General features: G+C 38.4%; 1 protein-coding gene across 1 annotated transcript in view; it reads left to right on the top strand.

The window, feature by feature from the left end:
• The first annotated feature begins 10,578 nt into the window (after positions 1–10,578).
• The window catches only part of GULP1 (GULP PTB domain containing engulfment adaptor 1), a 253,239-nt gene continuing 243,069 nt past the window's right edge, over positions 10,579–20,748 (top strand). Inside the window, exon 1 of the mRNA XM_008687243.2 lies at positions 10,579–10,977. The gene's annotated coding sequence lies outside the window, so the exon portion shown is untranslated. The remainder of the gene's footprint in view (positions 10,978–20,748) is intronic.

The raw sequence follows: 20,748 nt of genomic DNA, 5'->3' as shown, positions 1-20,748 counted from the left end.
TATAAAGGGAACCCGAGTCCCTTAATTGATCTCCCTACTTCCAATTTCACACAGCTTCAATATCTTCTCTAAACGGTCACCAGAGTACAGTTTTTAAAACAAAATCATCTAAGACTTCGATAGCTCCCATTACAAAGATTTACAAGATAAGTTCAGGACCCTCACTGAATACTCACCAACACAATAAGCTCTTTACACTGCTCCGTATTTATCTATTTCAATCTTCTCAGCCTTTGATCATGACATTCTCTCTGCCAGAAATGCCTTTCTCCATCTTGCCTGCCTGCTGCACACACAATCACCCTCCAAAACTCAGCTCAAATTGTGACAACATGCCTGGTTTCTAAATTATTAGCACATCCTGTCCCCAACACTAAGGACTATATTTTTATTTTAGGGCTTAACCTGCATTTATTTATTATCCTCTGCTGGGCTCTGAGTTCCTTAGGGCGAAGACTGTGCTTATTCATTGTCATTTCCCCTGTACCAGCTCAGTGACTGGCATTAGAGGTACTCTGAATGGTGTATGAATGATGATGGGGCTCTCAGAGCAGGTCCGATCTCCATCATTCCTGCTCCCTAGCAGTATCCTTACTCTGGTTCTTTGAGCAGACGGCATTTTAAGATTCAAACTAAACTCAGTTAAAAGGTGATGTTAGGTGAGGCAGAAGAAATGCCCTGCCTTATAAAAGAATCCCAATTAATAACTGTAAAAATTGTGAGGGCAAGAGAAAAATCACTATTAGAGCATGACAGTATAATTGCTGCAGGCAAGATCTATCAGTGCAGTTTAAAAGGATTGGGCAGAAGTCTAGGGAAAATAGGATATGCGTATAGTCTCAAAGTATCTTTTTCCAAATATTTATAAATTACAAAAAGAAAAATGGTAGCTTTAAAGTGGGAAAACCTGGCAGATATCACCTAAACCAAATTAACATCACCAGTAGGAACTCATGTCAGTATGTGCCTCCAATATGATACAGTGAGGAAACTTTCTCTGTGGTCTCTGTTCCAATACGTCATGACCCCAGTATAATCATGACAAAACAACAGACAAACTTGATTTGAGGGCCATTCTACAAAATATTCAACATTCACTCTTCAAAATAGTCAATCTTATGAAGGCTAAGGAAAGACCAAGGAACTTTCACAGATAAGAGGAGACAAAGGAGATATAAACGTTATGTGGAATTCTGGAACAGAAAAAATACATTGATATGGGGCGCCTGGGTGGCATAGCGGTTAAGCGTCTGCCTTCAGCTCAGGGCGTGATCCCGGCGTTCTGGGATCGAGCCCCACATCAGGCTCCTCTGCTATGAGCCTGCTTCTTCCTCTCCCACTCCCCCTGCTTGTGTTCCTTCTCTAGCTGGCTGTCTCTATCCTGTCGAATAAATAAATAAAATCTTTAAAAAAAAAAAAAAGAAAAAGAAAAAATACATTGATAGAAAAAACTGACAATATCTGAATAAATTCTATAGATTAGTTAAGAGATAAAGATAAATACATAACTGGAAGTTGGTACTTTTTGACCCATGGTTTAAACTTCTAGTTATAGGGGTGCCTGGATGGCTCAGTCAGTTAGGCGTCTGTCTTCAGCTGGGTTCATGATCCGGGGGTGCTGGGATGGAGCCCTGCTCAGCCCAGAGTTTGCTTCTCCCTCTCCCTCTGCCCCTCCTCGTCCCTCCCCGTGCCACCCCCACCACGTTGTGCTCTCTTGCGCACACAGTCTCTCTCAAATAAATAAATAAAATCCTTAGAAGGAAAAATATATAAACTTCCAGTTATAAAATAAATAAGTACTGGGGATATAATGTACACTATTATTGACTGTAGTTAATAACTCTGTGTTGTATATGTGAAAGTTGCTATGAGCATAGATCTTGAACGTTGTGCCATCAAAAGTGAAAGAACTTAACACTACGTGTGGTGATGGCTGTTAATGAGACTTATTTCAGGGATCATTTATCATATATCATATGTCATATTTACACATATCATTATGTTGCACACCTGAAACTAATGTAATGTTGTATCTCAATTTTATATAAGTAAAAACATTTAAAAATAGATAAATAAAATCCTTTTTTCTCTTGACAAAAAAATGCCAGAAATATATTTCACTTCTCCAAAGGAAAATCCACACTTCTAGTTTGATTTTTAGCCAAAGCTATTGTTTTCCTTTTATTTTGGCCCGCATTGATTCAGTTTCAAGACAAGCCCTCATTAATATATCAAAAGTTTGAAGAGTTTTACCCGTTTACTTGGACAACCATTATTTGTTTTAAAGTTATTTGCCGCACTATGCTAAATAACTAATTTACTAACTCTAGTAATTTTGACAACTCTGTTTCAGAAGTAAGGAAACTTTTATTAAAGGAGGGGAATTTACTTGCCCAGGATTCCACAACTGATAAGTGGCAGAGCACAAATTTGAACCCATTATTTTATGACTCCAAGTCCATGTTTTAAAACTCTATGCTGTGCTTCTTCCTTCAAAAATCAACAGTCCAAAACTCACATTTATAAAAAATATCTAAAACTGAATTCAGTAAATAAAAATTTAAGCCATGACAGCTTTCTCTAAACTTCTAAGAACTATCTATGCAATCACTCACTAACCCTTCATTAATTCTCCCCCCAAACTCATGGCACAGAACAATTTTTAATGAAAACAATTTAATTTTATTAATTAGATACTTTATTATATTCTTCACTTGTACACTGTATAGATTTTCAAACAGACATTGTATAGGTAGTGGTGTTCATTTAAAAGTCTTTAGCAATTTATTTTTATGTGGAAAATGGATGAGCTTTGCCTGGACTATCAGTGTATGTGAAAGATTTGTGTAATTTCGAAATTGCTTCTAGAGGGTTTCATTTTTGAAATTGAACAATGGGCTTATGCAGTCATACCCTTTGAAAACCAGCCAATTTCCATTGAACTGATAGCACTTTATCTGTGTATATTCTCAGGTTGTCGGGTTAGAGAGTGTTGACGCAGAACCAACATGACAAGTCTCTGTTCTAGCAATTCCTGCCATAGATTGCCTTTTGCAGAAAAGCCACTGTTAGAATTATTTTACCCATGTAATGAAAAAGAGACTCAGTGAGAGAAAGTCTTTTGTTGTTAGATTGTGATAGGAACCAATGTCCCCTTTGCATTTTAAAGTGTGATGACGTTTCCCCAAATCACATTATGTCAGACCTAAGAATATAGGTGCCTTTCTTTGCTTTGTTCTGCTTTTCTGTCAGTCTCTGTCATCAGGTCTGGGTAAATTCTGATACAGGATTTTGAAGGGAACTTAAGAAAATATTCTAGTGAAAGATGGCAAATCATAATTTTCAAATAAAGTTTTCTTTTGCCAGAAAATATTTTTTAGACAACCTAGAATGTATCATTTGTTTCCAATCTTCTTGAGAAAAAAAAAAATAACGTTCTTCTATTTGCAATAAAATTCTGTTTATTTTTGTATTTTAAGTATGAGTCTTCAAGTGGGCAAAATATTTTCTGAACTCAGCAGTTTTTTGTGCAAATAAAACGGCTTTGAGCAAACTCTCCAGGCCTGCAAACACTGGGGCAGGAGAGCACATCTCAGGAGACTACTCCTGGTCATTAGGCTACACCTTTCCAATAAAGCACGTCCAAGGTTTGCTCTCTTGGTCATGACTGGCTTTCACCTACCACTCATTACGGTCTCGAGTGCTTATGAACTAGAACACTGGAAGTGGAGACCTGATCTGGATTGAAGTCTGTGTTTTCCCTCATTTCTACTGTAAAGTAGGGCTGTTGCATTCTAAGTGTTATTTGTATTCGGTGGTTCTTGTGGAATAGTGATTCTTTCACTCTTAGCAGTAACCAGGGAACCTAACAAGGGGCAGTGTAATGTGTTGGAGGGTAAAGATAGAACATGAATGGGTGCAGAAGTCTTTTAAGGTTGGAAGTGCATCTTCTGTTTCAGGATCAGAAGAAAAAATTTGAATAGAGAAGTGATTCAAGTAAATGGATATATATATTTAAAGTAATTCTAACAGAAAAGTGTTGGGGTCAAAAGTAGGAAACAAACAGGTGATGAAAAAATTTAACAGAATGTTTCCAAAGTTCATGTGGGAAAATAAACTTGAGAAAATACTGATAAAATTTTTAAAGGGAAAATAATGAAGAAGAACTTGCCTAACAGACATTTTGTAACAATTATAGGCTGAGGTCATTGATCCTGATTTATTACAGGAATATACCAAGAGGTAAAAGGGAAAGGGCTGCTAAGCTGCTACTAGCCTATATGGTGTCTTTGTGTCAGTTAAAGAAGCCCCCTGCTGCCTTCCAAGGAAGCTGTGCAGGTGCTTGGTTAGAACCTGAGGATGTCTCTGTAGTTAGAAAAGACGCCCCTTTCCTAGGCTCATGGGCTGCACGGGCTTGGCTGGCATAGGAGCTTGGCTTGCTTTCAGTCTGCACTGTGCCTTTTTGGGCTCTTACTGCATTGTGCATACTGTTTGATTACACCTGGAAGTTCTTCATGAACAGACACTGTTTCATATTTCAATTAATGTATGATAAGGATTACTTCTAAAATCACTGGAGAAAGAATGACTCAATCACCTAGGTAATTATCCTGGGGTGGGGGTGAGGGAGAACAAAAGCCTTATCTTAGATTTCATATGAAACTAAATTGGGGGGGGGGAGTAAAAAATAAAACTACAAAATACTAGAAGAAAATTAGGTGATTAGTTTGGGTGGAAGGTCTTTATAAGCATTACCAAAAAACCCCCAGAAATCATACAAGACTACATTTAAAGAAATTCTATATAGTCCAAAGGAATCAACAAAATGATTTAATTTTTTAAATTAAGTTTAAGGAAACACCTTATTTTTTGCTAGAGATTAATACATACATTAAAGAACACTTAAAAATCTATAAGAAAAAGAAAAATATACAAATCCACCCGGAAAAGAGAAAAATGAATAAAATATACAAACAGCCAGTTCATAAAAGAAACTACAGATGCTTACTAACTCTATGGAAACATATTCAGCTTTATTAACAGTGAAAGTTAAACAATAAAACAATAAGAATTCAAACAATAATTGAGCTAAATTTTCATGTAGATTGTTTGAAAACTTAAAGGTGTTTGGAGAAAAAAGTAACAACCAAGATGGGGTAGTTTACACAGTAGAATTTAGATACATTAAAAAGCATAAAAAAATGAGTATTTTGCAAGAAACATAAAATTTTTAAAAGATCCATATTAAAGCACATTAGAATGAATGCTGGTGTTGGGTTAGGGAATGGGAGAAAATGGAGATAACAGCTCCTCATGAAATGAAATCAGGAGGGGACTGTGGGAACTTGCAGGATGATGATGTATCAAGAACACTGAGAAGCATGCTTCACACAGCCACCAGTACCTGTTTCCTTACTAACTAGGTAGCGCAGGTAGTCAAGAAAATACAAGTGCTGCATGCTGAAGAAACGGCACTCACTTTCATACTGCTCCTAAGAGTGTACATTTTTATTAACTTTTCAGAATTCGCTTGGCAATATGAATTCCACCTGTGAGGAGTGGCCAAGTGAGGTGAACATCTGCACTGAGACTGAGATAGCGGGATTGCAGTGGCCCAGAGAGGGGTCAGGAAGCCCAAGTGCGGTGAAGAGGGTGACCTTGTGGAGGAGTGGCCTCGTGTAACAAGTCGGAACCCAGCAAGATGCAGAAGAAATCACACAGAAGGCAGCCTGGCCATGTGCTGGAGTCCTAGGGGCCTGAGGATACAGAGTCTGTCTGAGTTGTTGCCCCTAGCAAGATGGTGAAGATATTCCTGAGGAGAGGTGGCCTGGCCACACAGGGGAAGGACTGTGACAGCCCTGGGAAATTGGTTATAGACCAGGCTACTGACTAAATAAGAAAATATAACTAGATTTTCACTGGAGGAGAAGGGAGTTGCAAATACGAAATTTGGAATTAGAGGTAAGGGTATGAGCTCAAGATTTTCAAAATGAAAGATACAGAGAGAGAGGCAAAAGAATATATACATGTATACATGTGTTCCCTGGTTTTGGCTACTGAAAGGGACTAAGTAAAGCAAAAAGCCCAATAGTAATGACACAGCACCTGGAGCTCAGATTGTAAATACCATCCTTCAGTGAAGGGGACTGGTTTCTTTGGAGCAATGGCTGATTCCAGAGCTGGGCTGGGAAAACGTAGAGACTTTTTGTGCCCCGAAGTGAGGAAGTGCTCCTGGACGACGGAAACATGGCCATGGGACACACCAGTCAGCTTGAAAGGACTCACTCTGGCCAAATCTGACAATTTGAATCCCAAAATAAACCATGAAAATAACAGAATATAATCATTTGAATAAAATAGCAAACAATGGCCTATACTAACATAAATAAATAAATGAATGAATTGAAAGTTTGATGAGGAATGAAGTAGTTACATAATTTCAAAGTATCTCTTCAGAAAATATCTACCAATTATAAAGGGAAAGAGATGATTGTTATAGAGGAGATGCCTGACAGGGACCATCAGCTTAAGTGAGGATAATCCATAATGGGACCCATCAAAATTGGATGCCATATGATAGAACTATAAAATAGAACAAAGTATTACACTTCATGTTTTACCCAAAGATTCATACCCTGAGTCTAACATAAATATACATCCAGATGGCCATAGTTTGATTATAATGGCAAAAAAATATATTAATAAATTCAGGTAGGGGACAAACCTACGATATATTGTTAAATTATTACTAAATGGTAAGTATGTACCATTTACTTTCCTGTGAGAAAAAGAAAAGAAGCGGCTATAGGTACTATAGGCTATAGGTAATGCCTTGATTTCCTTGCTAAAATATTTTTCCTGGGTCTTTACTCATTTGCTCTTGGAGCGGTATTGCAGGGTATTTGAGAAATACATTTAGGAATAAACTTGGAAAGAATTACTGGGTGTGCAGGGTTCAGCTACACCCTTATCTCTCTCCCTCTCTCTGTATCTCTGCCTTTGCCTTTGTATCTTTCCCTTAATCTCTTTCTCTCTCTCATAGATCTCAGGAAACGGAATTTAACTCCTTTTTCAAAGACATCTCCTTCTCAGTAGGGAGACCAAGAACCATGTGACTGAAACTACTATTTTGACTGCTCATTTTTAGATCTACCAATTCAAAGCAAGTCTCTGTCAATAATACAGGCAATATTTTTGCTTCCGTTTTAAACTTTTGTTTTATTTCTCAATTTTTCCCAGCCCAGGAGTTGAGAAGGGATGTTATTTATTACAGAGTCTCTCAGGGACCTCAATAATACTTGGAGGGCACAGAGCTAATGTTAGCAATGTGTACTCTTGGTGGTGAAATATTTCTTTTTTGTATTGGCCTTATTATTATTATTATTATTTTAATTTTTGCAATGAGTTTCATATTCTTAATCAAGAGGACAAAAACAGAATAAGAGATAAGAGGATGGAAATGAGAAAGTAAATGTAACACATTAATTTTGGAACCCAGATCCCCTAGGAACTCAATGAATAAAATTTGGCTGTTGTTTCACATAACAAAAAGATATATGCTCTCTTTTCAATTCACACAACTAAGATTTTGAATTACATCTTGGTTTTTATTTTCTTTGAAAAAAATTGTCAGATACTCTAAATGGTGGGTTTGCAGTAATATAGAGCTAAACAACCAGCATGTTTTTGTGTATTTTTAAAAAATATTTATTTATTTGAGAGAGAGAGAGAGAGAAGAGCGCAAATGGGGGGGAGGGGCAGCAGGAGAGGGAGAGAGAATCTGAAGTAGACTCCATGCTTAGTGCGGAGCTGACACGGGACTTGATCTCAGGACACTGAGGTCAGGACCTGAGCAAAAACCAAGACTTGGATACTTAACCGACTGTGCCACCCAGGCACCCCGTTTTTTGTGTATTTTTGTAATAATCAACAATAAAATTGTTATTCTCAACATAAAAAAAAATGTCGTTTTTTTTTTCCTTGTCAAGGTTCTTTCAGCTCAATAAGAGAAACTTCAGACTGGCTTGAGCCAAGAAAGTAATTTAAAAAATATTGTAAAGGTGCTAAATCTGTATGCACAGTGATTAATGTGAAGAATTTTCAGATAGAAATCTGAGTATTTGCAATGGGCAGAATTCAGCATATTGTAATGGTAGTGGCCTGCCTGGGCCTCGGAAGCCCTCCATGCAATTGCTTTTCTTTAACAGAACTGATTTAAAGTCTTGTTCTATTTGGTTGTAGTGTTTTTGAAAACTTGGTTCTGGCATCCTTGAGATTTTTATACCTCTAAGCCGTTCCATAAAACAGTTCATATCAAAAGTTGGGCTACAAAAATTACAAAGCAATAGCAAGCTTAGAGAATATAAACATTGGGAGAAAATATAAAATTGAGTAACTTTTAGCACTGTATGCAATGATTGAAACAAGACAGTTATGGGGATTCATGCATCCCCATTCACCCATCCGTGATGGATGCACTTGACAGTTATAATCTTTTTCTCTTTTTTTGGCAACTTCCACCTCTCATGGAAAGGGAGCATAGAGAAGGCTATAAAAGGTCTTCTAGATATTATTTTAGTGGCTAATTTAGGAGAAGCTGGAGTAGTAGAGAATCCCCACTCAGAAAGAGAATATAGAGTCTTATCTCTGAGAGTTGTGTAAAAGTCCACATGACTTTTGATACTAAGATGAGAAAGGGTTTGGAAAACTTCTCTTTAGAGCCATCAGGAGCAAATGACCAAGAAGTACATATTATGACATTTTTCATTAATTCATAGGATAGTGCTTGTAATATTTGATCTCTGCAGTCTGATTTGTTCCTATGCCCTGCACTTGTTCAAGTGTAGCTGGAATATATTGAAGGCTGATCTAGTGCCCCAAACAGGGGCAGCGAATTCTAATGGTTTGTATTCTTGTATTCTTGTGAATCTAGAGTTCTCCATCAGAGTTTTATAATACTGTGTTAAGAGAAAAGATCCGTATATTTATAATGACATGATATAAGTATGGATTTGGATAGGTAGTCAAACTATTTATTCCTAAATCCTGGGCTAGCATTTGATTTATTTTCATAATATTTATTGTTTATAGTAGTTATAAATTAATTGTTTACTTACAATTATTTAGAAATAATTTAAATTAATTGTGTAAGGTTATTTACAGAAAAAGCAATTAGCATTGTCCTTAGACTGTTTTTAATAAAATTATTTTACTGTGTGCTTGACCGTTGTGATAAAAAGGGAAAACATAGTTAAAAGAGGACCCGACCAAGTATGAGGAGGCCTGATTTTTGGTCCTAGCTATAGCACTTCCTAATCATGAGATTTGGGGTAAGTCAATTAAGATACTAGGACTTTAGTAACCTTGTATTTAAAATGAGAGAGTCTGACACGAGCTAGGTGATCCCTAAATTTAGTTTCCATTTCAATATCTTTTTTAATGGAAAAAGCATTGGGAAGAAGAAAACTGATTCAGTTAACAAGGTCTTTGGGGGAAATTTCCGGTACCATCTTTTCCTAATTATAGTTAAATACAGTGGGATGTAAGAACCAAATATTTATTGAGTGCCTTCTCTGTGCCTGACACTACACTATTTTAACTCCTGTAAATATGACCGTGACTCTGTGAGTTTGATTATATAATTCCTTTTGGCAGTTGTAATTGTGTTGAGTGTCCTAGGGCACAGAATGAGTAAGTATGGAGTCTGGAAGGGAATCTGGCTGATTCTAAGCCCTGGATTCCACTGTAACACATATGTATTTGTTAGCCTTACAAAATGCTTTTTTTTTTCTTTATCCATCTATTTTCACATTCAAATGAAAATCTAGCAAACTGAATTCTGAGCAGCGTCTGGAAAAATGTTAAGGTCCTCACATCCTTTAAGAATTGTTTATATGAGGATTTAGATGAGGATATATATGTTATATGAGGATACTTCCCCTCCTTATCCTTCCTCCCACACAAAAGGTTTACCAGTGTCAGTAAGAATGGTTTGTTGTGTTTTCCCTCAAACCCTATACATAAGTTCTGAATTCTGATGTGCACATATGAATGAAGCGAGTGAGCATGATCTGGTGGTTGAAGCAGTCTTCTTTTTCTTTTATAAGGCATAGTAAAGCGTGGAGATTCAGACGGAGTTAAAAAATTAGGAAAAATGAAAAATGTCTGTGCAGGTACGGTCAGGACAGCAGCAACAACTGTGTCAATGCTTTGCTGATAAAGATTGTAACGAAAGCACGTTCTACTCCTGTGTGTGTGTGTGTGTGTGTGCTTCTTTTGACACTTTTTTCTTATTAAGCCTCAGAAGTGTTTTAAAATTGTGTTAGGAAACACAGATTAGGGAAGGCAAACAGTCCCCATCTCGAGCTTTAGGGAGGAGGTTCAAAAGGAAACTTGGCGGGGGACGAGGCTGGGGGTGGGGGAACTGTTATTGCTTCTGTCCCAGCTAAGCACGGGGTAAGGTAAGGCCTCTCCTCCTACAGTCGGGTTTCTGTCACGTTTCACTTTCTCCCTTGGGTCCCGCCTGCAAACGCCTGACAGCCCAGTGGGCCCATAGGAAACGACCATCAGAGCCTGAAGCAAGTCAGAGAGCTCGAACACAGGCGTCCCGTTTGGAAGTGTCCAAGGAGACCGCCAGAAGTGCGCCAGCCGGAGTCTGAGCGTTCCCTTCTGGCCGAGAGGGGGAGCCCCACGTTCCCAGCCGGGAGCGACCCTGAGTCCCGAGCCTCGAGCCCCAGCCGCCGCCAGTTTTAGCTTCAGCCGGTTAGGAAGAGGAGGGAGGGGGCAGAGAGCGCGAAGAGGGAGGGGACCCGGGCCGAAGGGTCCCGAGTCCCGCACCGTGCTGACGTCGAAAAACTTTCCCTCTCGGCCGCAGAAACGGCGCCCCAGCCGTGTAGGAGCGGAGACCGCCCGGCTCCGAGGACGCGGCAGCTCTCCACGCCCCTGCCCGAAGCCTGACCGACTGCATTGGTCCGTAAGGTATGGAGAGACTGCGATTTATCTGGGGTCTTCCCCGGCTGCAAGCCCAGCCTCCCCGTCAGGTAGCGTGCAGTCTCTCTTAAGCTGACATCCCGAGAGGAGGCGGGCGGTGGTCAGCACCCGCCGCGGGTGCCTGGGAAGGAGGGCGCGGGGCTGCGCGTTGCCGCTGCCGCCGGCGGGCAGGTTGCAAAAATTAGGGCAGTGAAAGGCGCTGGGAGTCTTCCAGCCTGAAAGGAGGCGAAGACCTGTTGACGACTGCCATGGCAGTGCTAGAGGGATGACGGGGAAGCCTAACGAGGTCGGGGACGCATCGGGCTCGCGGCTCCCGGATCCTCTTCCTAGCCCTTTGTGGTAACTTTGGGCCGGGTGGCCAGGGCCGGTGGGCAGGAGCTGGCGAGGGTGGGGGGGCGAGTGGATCAGCACCGCTGAGGGCGCGCGAACCCGACGGGACTGAGCCGGCAAGTCATCGCCGGGTCACAACGAGGCGACCCAGGAGCGAAACTTCTTGCAGCGTTAACCTCCCTTTTGTTGGCTCCAGGAGAGAGTGTGGGCATGGGGGCGGGGAGGCGCGAAGCTCCTAGGCCGGCTCAGGATTCTTTAAAGCCGGGGCTGGGAGGGCCCCGGCTCAGGGGCGGCGCCCGCACCGTTAACCTTTGGCTGGGTGGGTCAAGTAGTTCCCTGTGGCGGGAGCTGCGTTCAGAGGGGAGCACGGCGCGGCGTGGTGATGAGACCGTGGGCTCTCGATCCCGCTGCCAGGCTCGCTCGCCCGGGTCCACCTCCCCGTGGGCTGGCTCACTACACCGAGCAGAACCCAGCGCAGTCGGATCTTCCCTGTGGCTCCTGGGGCGCCGCGCCGACTTCCCTGTGTGCGGGAGGGAACTCTGGGCAGGCTGGTTTTCTTGGAATGTGTTTACGATGTTGAATGGGACTTGAACAGGAAGCCGGACGCTGCAGTTGGAACTAGCGTGCGGGGGTAGAGTAAGGAAGGCGTAGCTGGTGTTGGACTTGGAGAGTCCGCTTAGCATTTGGGCAAACCCCTCATAGGTGCAGGATGTCAGTCAGGGTGCCTCTTCCTGGGTCCCAACAGTTTTTCTCAATTGAGCTCGCTTTACTTTCACGTACAATCAGGCATTTTACATGTACTATTTCAGTCTGCAAGTTTGATGAAGTATAATGCAATCCATTAGGAAGTATTTAATTGAGGTCACTTTCGGACCTGCTTTTTTAGAAAAGCAGTGTTGTAGCAACACAAGAATAAAAGTTTCTGGGGAGTGTTCTGGTCATGGTTTCGCTTGTTAATTTCTAGGAGTGGTAGGAGACCACAATACTGACGATTTTGTGTCTGTGATACCAAATGGATAATAAAGTGCTAAAGGAGGGCGGTAATGAGAGTGAATGTTCGCGGGTAGGAAAGTCTGAGAGGACTTGGAATATTTTCAGATTTGCAAATCTCCCCCTTTCTCTGCCAGTCTTTCCCTCCTTCCCCCACATAAACAAGTAGCCTTGCTAGAAAACCCACCAATTGGGAGAGCCCAGTCGCTGGCGACTCCAAGCCTTGCTGGAAACAGCAGACAGGCTAAGGTACTGCCCCATTGCATAATTAAAAGGTCTCCTTGAGCTGTCCAGGAGTGTTTTCCAAGTTTTTACGACTGACAAGGAAAGAAGAGAGGAACCTGGCCGGCAGCCAAACCAGACTGGGCTCAGTAGCCAGGCATGAAAGAGACTGGGGAACTTGCAGGGGATAATTGGAAAGGAGCTGTTGGGTACTTGGGTTTAAGCAAGGGGTTTCTTTTGCAATGAGAATTTTTAGGTGACTAAGATCAGTCTTCTTGGCAAAAAAAACAAACTAAGCACAGAGTGCAGTCGGATGTGACAAAAGAGGGTGAAAGAAGTGCTCCAGGAGGAAAGTTTGACCCTCAGCCAGTGTTGCAGTGGAATTGCTGGGGGCCTGCTGCTGCTTGTGCTGGCCATACTTGTTCATGTTCACATTTGGTTGCCATTTGTCTTCTCAACTTGGACTAGGCTTGCTGCAACTTCAGTCCCTTGACCTTCTTTGTTTTCAGAGCCAGTAAGAATCGAAGACTTGGGCTTTGAGCAGATGGTTTTCCACCTAAATTGAATAATTCAATTAGCTATTCTCAAATGGCACCGATTTGGGTCATGGAGTTAAAGTGGAAAACGTGTTTAGCATGTCTTCCTTGTGTTTGTCTGAAGTGACCCCCATAAGTAGATCTTGCCCTTTCTCCTGAAGGAGTAGAAGTTGGGGTGATCTCACTATTTCACACAGTATTTACCCAATTCTTAAGGCCCTGCTGCTTCCAAGTTCCAGATTAGCCAAAACCTCAGAGCCTTGTCTGCAATTCAGACCCTTCTTTTATGTCTTAAATTTGTGTCCCCATCCCTCCTTCCTTCCCTACTTTCTTTCCTTCCTTTTCAGGGAAGTTGGTTTACTGTTGTGAGTTTGGGGGTTGAATGGTAGAAAACGCTAATATGGATTGTATTTACACTGGATTGGTGAGTTTGAGATTGTGAATATCAGTATGCCCTCTGAGACTGACTTTATGAATCACCCTTGGCAAAGTGTTTTCCCTATGATTTCAGTTTTTCCACTTGCAAAGTAAAGAAACTTTTCTTTACATAATTGCAAGTTTACTGTGAGCATTAAAGAGATGAAATTATGTTAATAGGTTTTTAGAAATACAAAGGTCATAGAGTTTCTTACTCAGTTGATTCAATTGAGATTATAGGGGTAAAATAGTAATATTTATATCTAGTATACACGTTATAGTGACATATCTGTATTTAATACAAAACAGTCACTGCTTTTGCATGTGAACCATAGCTTTAGTTTAATCAAATTTTAGTCTTTCAGAATATTGGGTGAGATTATGTTATGGTTAAAGCTGAGTCATTCTCTCAGAAAAATACAATCAGCAAATTAATTTATTTTTCTTTTGGTTTATATTTACAGTCAGGACCAGTTATTTTTTAAGTCCAGCTCAATTTTGCCTTTATGAGAAGTTACCAAATATATTTGCAGAATTTGGCTCCCTTCTCGGAAATAACACTTGAGGGACTAAAATTACATTTATGGTGTACAAATAAACTTTCTTTTCCCAAAGGCCACAACAGTTTCCTTTTAAGAGTTTGGAGGGTAGATTTAGGGGCCTTTCATTAATTGATTCAACCCATATTTGTGGCATATTTTTATGTCTAAGGAAACAGCAGGCTTGGATCAAATCCTAGCTCTGAATTAGCACTGCGATTTTGTTCATGTTATTTTACTTTTTACCAACGTTTTACTGACATATAGTTTATTGTCCACTTGCTATGTATAATGTATGAACTTGTTTCACACATGATAATTGGGAATATTTCACTTTTAGTTTGACATGTCAATTAGCAACATAAACTACCTATTTTTATAGCTTAATGTAGTATATTATATGCATGGATGTTTATTTTTCAGGTGAACTGGTCAATGTATTAGAGAAAGAAAATAATAAGTATGGCTAAGTTGTTTAAATAAAATCTTTGGTAAAATACTTGATCGTAAATTATTTAAAAAAAAATTTTTTTTTAAAGATTTTATTTATTTATTCGACAGAGATAGAGACAGCCAGCGAGAGAGGGAACACAAGCAGGGGGAGTGGGAGAGGAAGAAGCAGGCTCATAGCGGAGGAGCCTGATGTGGGGCTCGATCCCATGACGCCGGGATCACACCCTGAGCCAAAGGCAGATGCTTAACCGCTGTGCCACCCAGGCGCCCCTTTAAAAAAATTTTTAAGAGATCTTATTTATTTATTTTATTTGAGAGAGAGCACGGGCAGGTGTGCATATATTGGGGGGAGGGGCAGTGGGAGAGGGAGAGAGAAAGAATCTTAAGCAGACTCCACACTGAACATGGAGCTGTCTCACAACCCTGAGATCATGACTTGAGCCAAAACCAAGAGTCTGAGGCTTAACCGAATGAGTCACCCGGGCACCCCATTAGACTATCTTACTAATAGTGAATGTATAAAAAGTAGGAGTATATGGGTGATAATAGTTGAATTTATGGTTATATTAACAAAATGGGCACTTTTTTTATTAATCAAAGAACAAGTGAATGTTCAAGGATATATTAGGGTAGTAATTTTACTGTAGAATATCCAGTTTTGCTTTTGAATTTAAATTAAAAATCTTGAAAATCTTTAATCTCTATTGCTGATATTAGATAATTTTTCACTTAGCAGAGCATTTTGTTTGTGAATCGTCCTGTAAAATTGCAGTTTGTTTTCTAAAACCTCTAATGGGCCAAAAAAAAGTTATTTTATTTGAATATAATAATAAATTCAAAAGTAGTTATTACAGGAGTCAACAGTATGGTTACCTGAGCCCTGGTACCTTAATGTGTCAGAGGCTGGTGGATCTAATTGTGCTTGCCTTGACACATTTAGAGATCAAGAAACTTAAACTTGTTCCTATGGGAGCTTAAATATGTTCAGATTGGAAGAGGAAAATGGTATAAATTTTGATTAGAGAAATCTCTTTGCTTTCAAGCAGTGGAAATATGAAATTGAAATCAGGCCTTTATTTTAAAGATAATGGCTTAAAGTCATTGTTCCAGTCATTGTTTTAGGCTTAGAAGGTACTTAAAACTGTTTTTAGGCTCTTGTTTGCAGTTTTGTATTTGTTTTATACTGAGGAAATGTTTTCAGGCACTCTAATGATACTTACAGTTCATGATTATTTTCTCCAGAAGTCAGTTAATCGACACAAATATTGTACAAAGGAATAAATGCCAATTTTCTACTTTCATTGAAATGGTATAGTTATGGAAAATTTGGAATTTGTTTCATCCTCCAATATTGTATACTTAAAGATAGTGTTGGAAAGGCAGATCACATAGTATGAATAAATTAATTTATGTAACAATTATATTTCAAAGATTTAATACTACTTTTTAGAAAAGTTTTGAATAACACTATATATTTTCTAGGGAACACCTAAGGGAGCATATCTAGATACTAATAGCTGCTTTTATTTCATGTTTGTTTTTTGCTATTCACATTGTATAAATATATCTACATATTGTTTTCATCATATACCTTCTGAAGAGGAAGTTCAGAACATATCCTAGAAATTTCCAAGACTTAGGTGACTAATGCCTCTCTCTGTCTGTATATATAGATTTACCTCTATATAGTATTTATATCTCTATAAAGTATTTATATGTACATATAATTATGACACATACATGTTCTTTGATGTTTATGCTAGATATATTTTTATAGAGAAAGTAACTTTAATTAATTGATATTTCTAGGCCAATTTTAACCATTAATTTAAAATCTTTTTAAGATAACTGTTGCTAGAGATTTTTTATTTTTATTTTTTATTTTTCCAAATTCTGAAGGAGCTTTCAGGCTTTTATTTATGCCTGTACACATAGAGAAAAGTAGTGGGAAAGATCTGCTACCCACAGTCTGGGTTAATGGCTCTGATGGTAGCATAATCATGGAGGCCTTTTCCACTTTTTTAAAAGTAGAACGCAGACAAATGTGCAGTTAAGTACTGGAAGAAGGCGAATTCACCGCTGGGAAGGTTTCTAAATTATGGTGAGGTGAGAAGTGGGTGTTACGTGTGCTGTTTTCCTGGGATTGTATAGCTTTCTTTTAGAATTATCAGATGTTACAGTTGACTTGCTTCCTGAAACTTCAACCAGAAGTCCTCTAAGAATTTCAGGGAACTTCGTAAACTGCCAGAGCTACCAACAAAGAGCAGGTTGAATGATCGGGTGCAGTCTTCAGTCCACTCTCCTGTAGAAATGGTGATAGTTACTTAAATGGCTGAAACCAGCTTGTTGAGAGGTTTGGTAGAAGAAACAACAGAGCATAAATTACCTACTAACTGAATCATTAAGGATTTGGCTGTATAACATTGTCACATAGTTATATAATATTTCATGAAATGATTACTAAGCTCTCTTTCTCAGTTTGTAAATGAGGTAATATTGATCTTACACAGCACTTCAGTTAAGAGCAAACAGAACCATCTCTGCTGTGGTAGCAAATCTCCAAATTTGAAGTAATTAAAATTTGATGTAAGAGAATGAACTTGATTTTTGCCTCTCGATTTCTCTCATCGTTTACAACCATTAAGAGAGTGCTGTGTTTTAAAGTAAAAATGTAAAAGCAAATAGGTTAATTTACCCAGATTTCCACTTGGCGTGAGTTAAAACATAGGGTGGTAAGTATTGAAAAGAGTTTTATTTAAGAAGAGTACTTTGTAACATATTTTTAAAGGTCAATATGAATTCTCTGTAATCTATTTAATTTTTTTTGTCTTTGTGTAACTCTCTAGTAAATACTCTCTAGTAAATTTGGTTAATGGTGGAACTCTCCTAATAACCTCTTTGAGGATGTGCACTATTATAACCATAAACATGTCCTCCAACATAAATACTGATCATTGCTGGTAGCAAAAATACAAAATTTGGCTTATTGTAAAGAACAGTTGTATAACTGAATTAATTTCTAAGTGATTTAACTCTATGCTGTATTTAGTAATGGATTATAATTACTCAGAGGACACTGCTTTTGAACTCAAGTCTAGCAAAACACAGTTTGAGAGAATTGTTAAAGAGTCATATTTGAGTAAATGAGTTGTATTTGAAATTGTCTAATGACATCTGAAATGGTAAAAGTCTATTTCAGATCTACAAAGTAGCATTTCTTTATAAGAGTAGATATTGTTTTGAAATTTTGTGAATTGTTATTTCTGTTTTAATGCATCATTGTGCCTCATGTATAGGAGAAGGGCTTTTAAAATTCTTAATGGCAACCTAGTAAGAACTCTCATATTGCCAATATTGTCTTTAATCTTTTGAAGGAAGAACCATCACTAAGTTTATAACATCTGAGTTATCATGAGCTTCATTGCTTAGATTAAGTGGACTAGGAAATTTATGATTAACCTGGAAAAAGGAAATTTCCTAGAGTGGTGCAGAGAAGGCTTTAAAGAACAGTTTTGTGACTTGATATAATAAATGTTTATTTGGGACTTCCTTATTCAGTGAGGTACTGATTTTCTTTTAAGTTGTCATAAAAATTTGCAACCTTTTTATCCCCCTCTTCTCATTCTGGAAAATGTGACTGTTTAAATTATGAGTTGACAAATAAAGGGATTCTGATATGATCCAGTTGAATTTTTTTAAAAGATTTTATTTATTAGAGAGAGAGAACGAGCGGGGGAAGGGGCAGAAGGAGAGGGAGAACCAGGCTCCCCGCTGAGCCGGAAGCTCAGTGGGACTTGATCCCAGGACCGCGGGATCATGACCTAAGCCAAAGGCAGACCTTAAGTGACTGAGCCACCCAGGCACTCCAATCCAGTTGAATTTAATAAATAGTTATTGAACACCACTTTTTAAAATTTTCTGTTGTTCTCTCCTAATTTTTAGTAGTGACAGTGAGGTATCTCAAGCTAATTTAAATAGGCTTATATAGAACTTGTTATTTCCCTAAATTCTGTGCTATAGTAGAAAGGATATTGAAGGAGTAGGGGATGGAGTTCTTCATCAGCATTAGGCACAGTAGATCTGGAAACAGTGTGGAGATGATTGTTGGGCAAAGGATGAAGATGAGTTGCCAGGCAAAGAAGGAGGGGCAGGCAGTTCCAGACAGACCAAGTGGCAAAGGCAGGAGATTTAGGACCATGTAAGTGGTTTAATAGAGTAACTTGTGGATTTTGGAACTGTAGAGATGTTTTTCCTTTCTGTCTTCATGTGGATGAACTTAATCATTAGTAGTTACATATGGAAGTTTAAGAACTTTAACTGGATGAATTATCTTAAAAAACTGTTATCTTACTTTTATTTCTTTTTCCATATCTCCAGATCTAACTAATATGTAATTGGAGTCAGTAAGGAGCTGAGTATCCTCTCCCATTTCACACTCTAGGGTGTCCATGAACTTGGATAGGAAACAACAACATCATTACTCTCATGAACACCTAACACACACACACACGCATGCACACGCACACACACACATCTTAACAGTACCTGTAGCTTTCCAGAAGTTGCAGCTATTTATTATCATGTCTAATTGCTTTGGCTGCACATATTTTGAAATATTATTATGTTTATGGCTAGTTTGAAATTACGATAATAATTACATCTGCTTCTAGGGATTATTTTTTCCTATGTGGGTATATCTATAGACATGTAGCTATAAAACAATTAAACAATTTAATTGTTTTGATATATTTTAATAACTGTATTTTAAGTCTGTTTCTTTTACATAATTTATATTTTACTTTATGCATTTAAAAGCGCTTTTTGAGAAGGAGTTCATAGACTTCACTAGGCTGCCATGGATTTATGGCACAAAACAGACTAAGAACCCCTGGATATCTGTACTGATTTTTAAAGAGGTGCCAGGTGGTTTTGCTGTCATTTAATGAGGTTAAAAGAAATTAAATAAATTATTTAACTTAGTTTTATGTGTTAGTTATACAGAGATATTCTAAATATTTTTGAAAGTAAATTTTTAATAAATAATGTTTATTTTCTAGATTATGTGCTTTATTCATGAAGCATGTGTGCAGTTTTTGGTTATCTTGCTTAGTGACAGTTCAACAAAGAAGGATTTATATTTCATTTCAGAACATGTAAATTTTAAAAACAGATTTATCTTTTTCACTTTATAGCATTAACTATATTTGGAACGGTTATGATTTAGCTGGGAATTTTGCCTTGTGGTGCTGGTTTATTTTTCATATATAAATGTTTGTCTCTTCTACTACACTTTAAGTTCCAGAAGAGAATTAGGTATGTTTTACAAGAGAGAATAGGTATATGGGGAGCATGGGTGGCTCAGTCAGTTAAGTGGCTGCCTTAGGCTCAGGTCATGATCCTGGAGTCCTGAGATCTAGCCCTGTGTAGGGCTCCCTGCCCAGCGGGGAGTTGGCTTCTCCCTCCCCCTCTGCCATCCTCCCTGCTTGTGCTCTCTGGCTCTTTCTATTTCTCTGTCAAATAAATAAATAAATAAATAAATAAATAAAATCTTTAAAAAAAGGAGAGAGAATAGATATGTTAAACAGTTCTTTGTATCTTCTGCTTGGTAACAACTTTGCCAGTATTAGCAGTTTCCTGTGAATACTAAGGAAAAAATTAATTTATATATATATGGAAGTGATTTTTTTCATGCATCATGGAGTTACTTAACATGTATTTGGTTATATGATATGTATCATTCATGACCACTTTTGGTGAAAAATTTAAATGCACACCAGTGATTTTTAGAAAATAAGAATGTAGAATACATAAAAGTATAGCAAATTCCTGTATTATGAAGGGGAACTGTAATTGAAGCATATATGATGTAATTTATTACACTATAATTCCTTTCTTCTTGCTTGGCTTGACATTTCTCTGAGATACCTCCATTTATAAAATTAGTCTCTTATTGATATTTATTTGAAACTGATGATTCATTTTTTTTTGAAATAAATAATAAAAGCAGTCTCTATAAACTTATTAATTTGAGATAATTACTATATAGAGCTTCACGTTCATAAGTCAATTTTAGTAGGTGTGGATCACCTTAAAATTTCAAGGAGTGGGTGCAATGTAAATGTTTTGTATTTGAAAACTGACAGTAATTTCAAGATCACAGTGCAAGTTGACTGTCTTTCAGTCTGTTTCTTGTTTTTGGCTCTACTTTGTGTCTTCTCTAATGGTAAGCGTCAAGTTATCATTGTCACTTCTTTATGTCACTCCCATGCTGA

Source organism: Ursus maritimus, unplaced genomic scaffold, assembly GCF_017311325.1.
Source record: "Ursus maritimus isolate PB19 unplaced genomic scaffold, ASM1731132v1 scaffold_1, whole genome shotgun sequence".
NCBI classification, from domain to species: Eukaryota; Metazoa; Chordata; class Mammalia; order Carnivora; family Ursidae; genus Ursus; species Ursus maritimus.
This window is presented reverse-complemented; position numbering and strand designations above follow the sequence as displayed.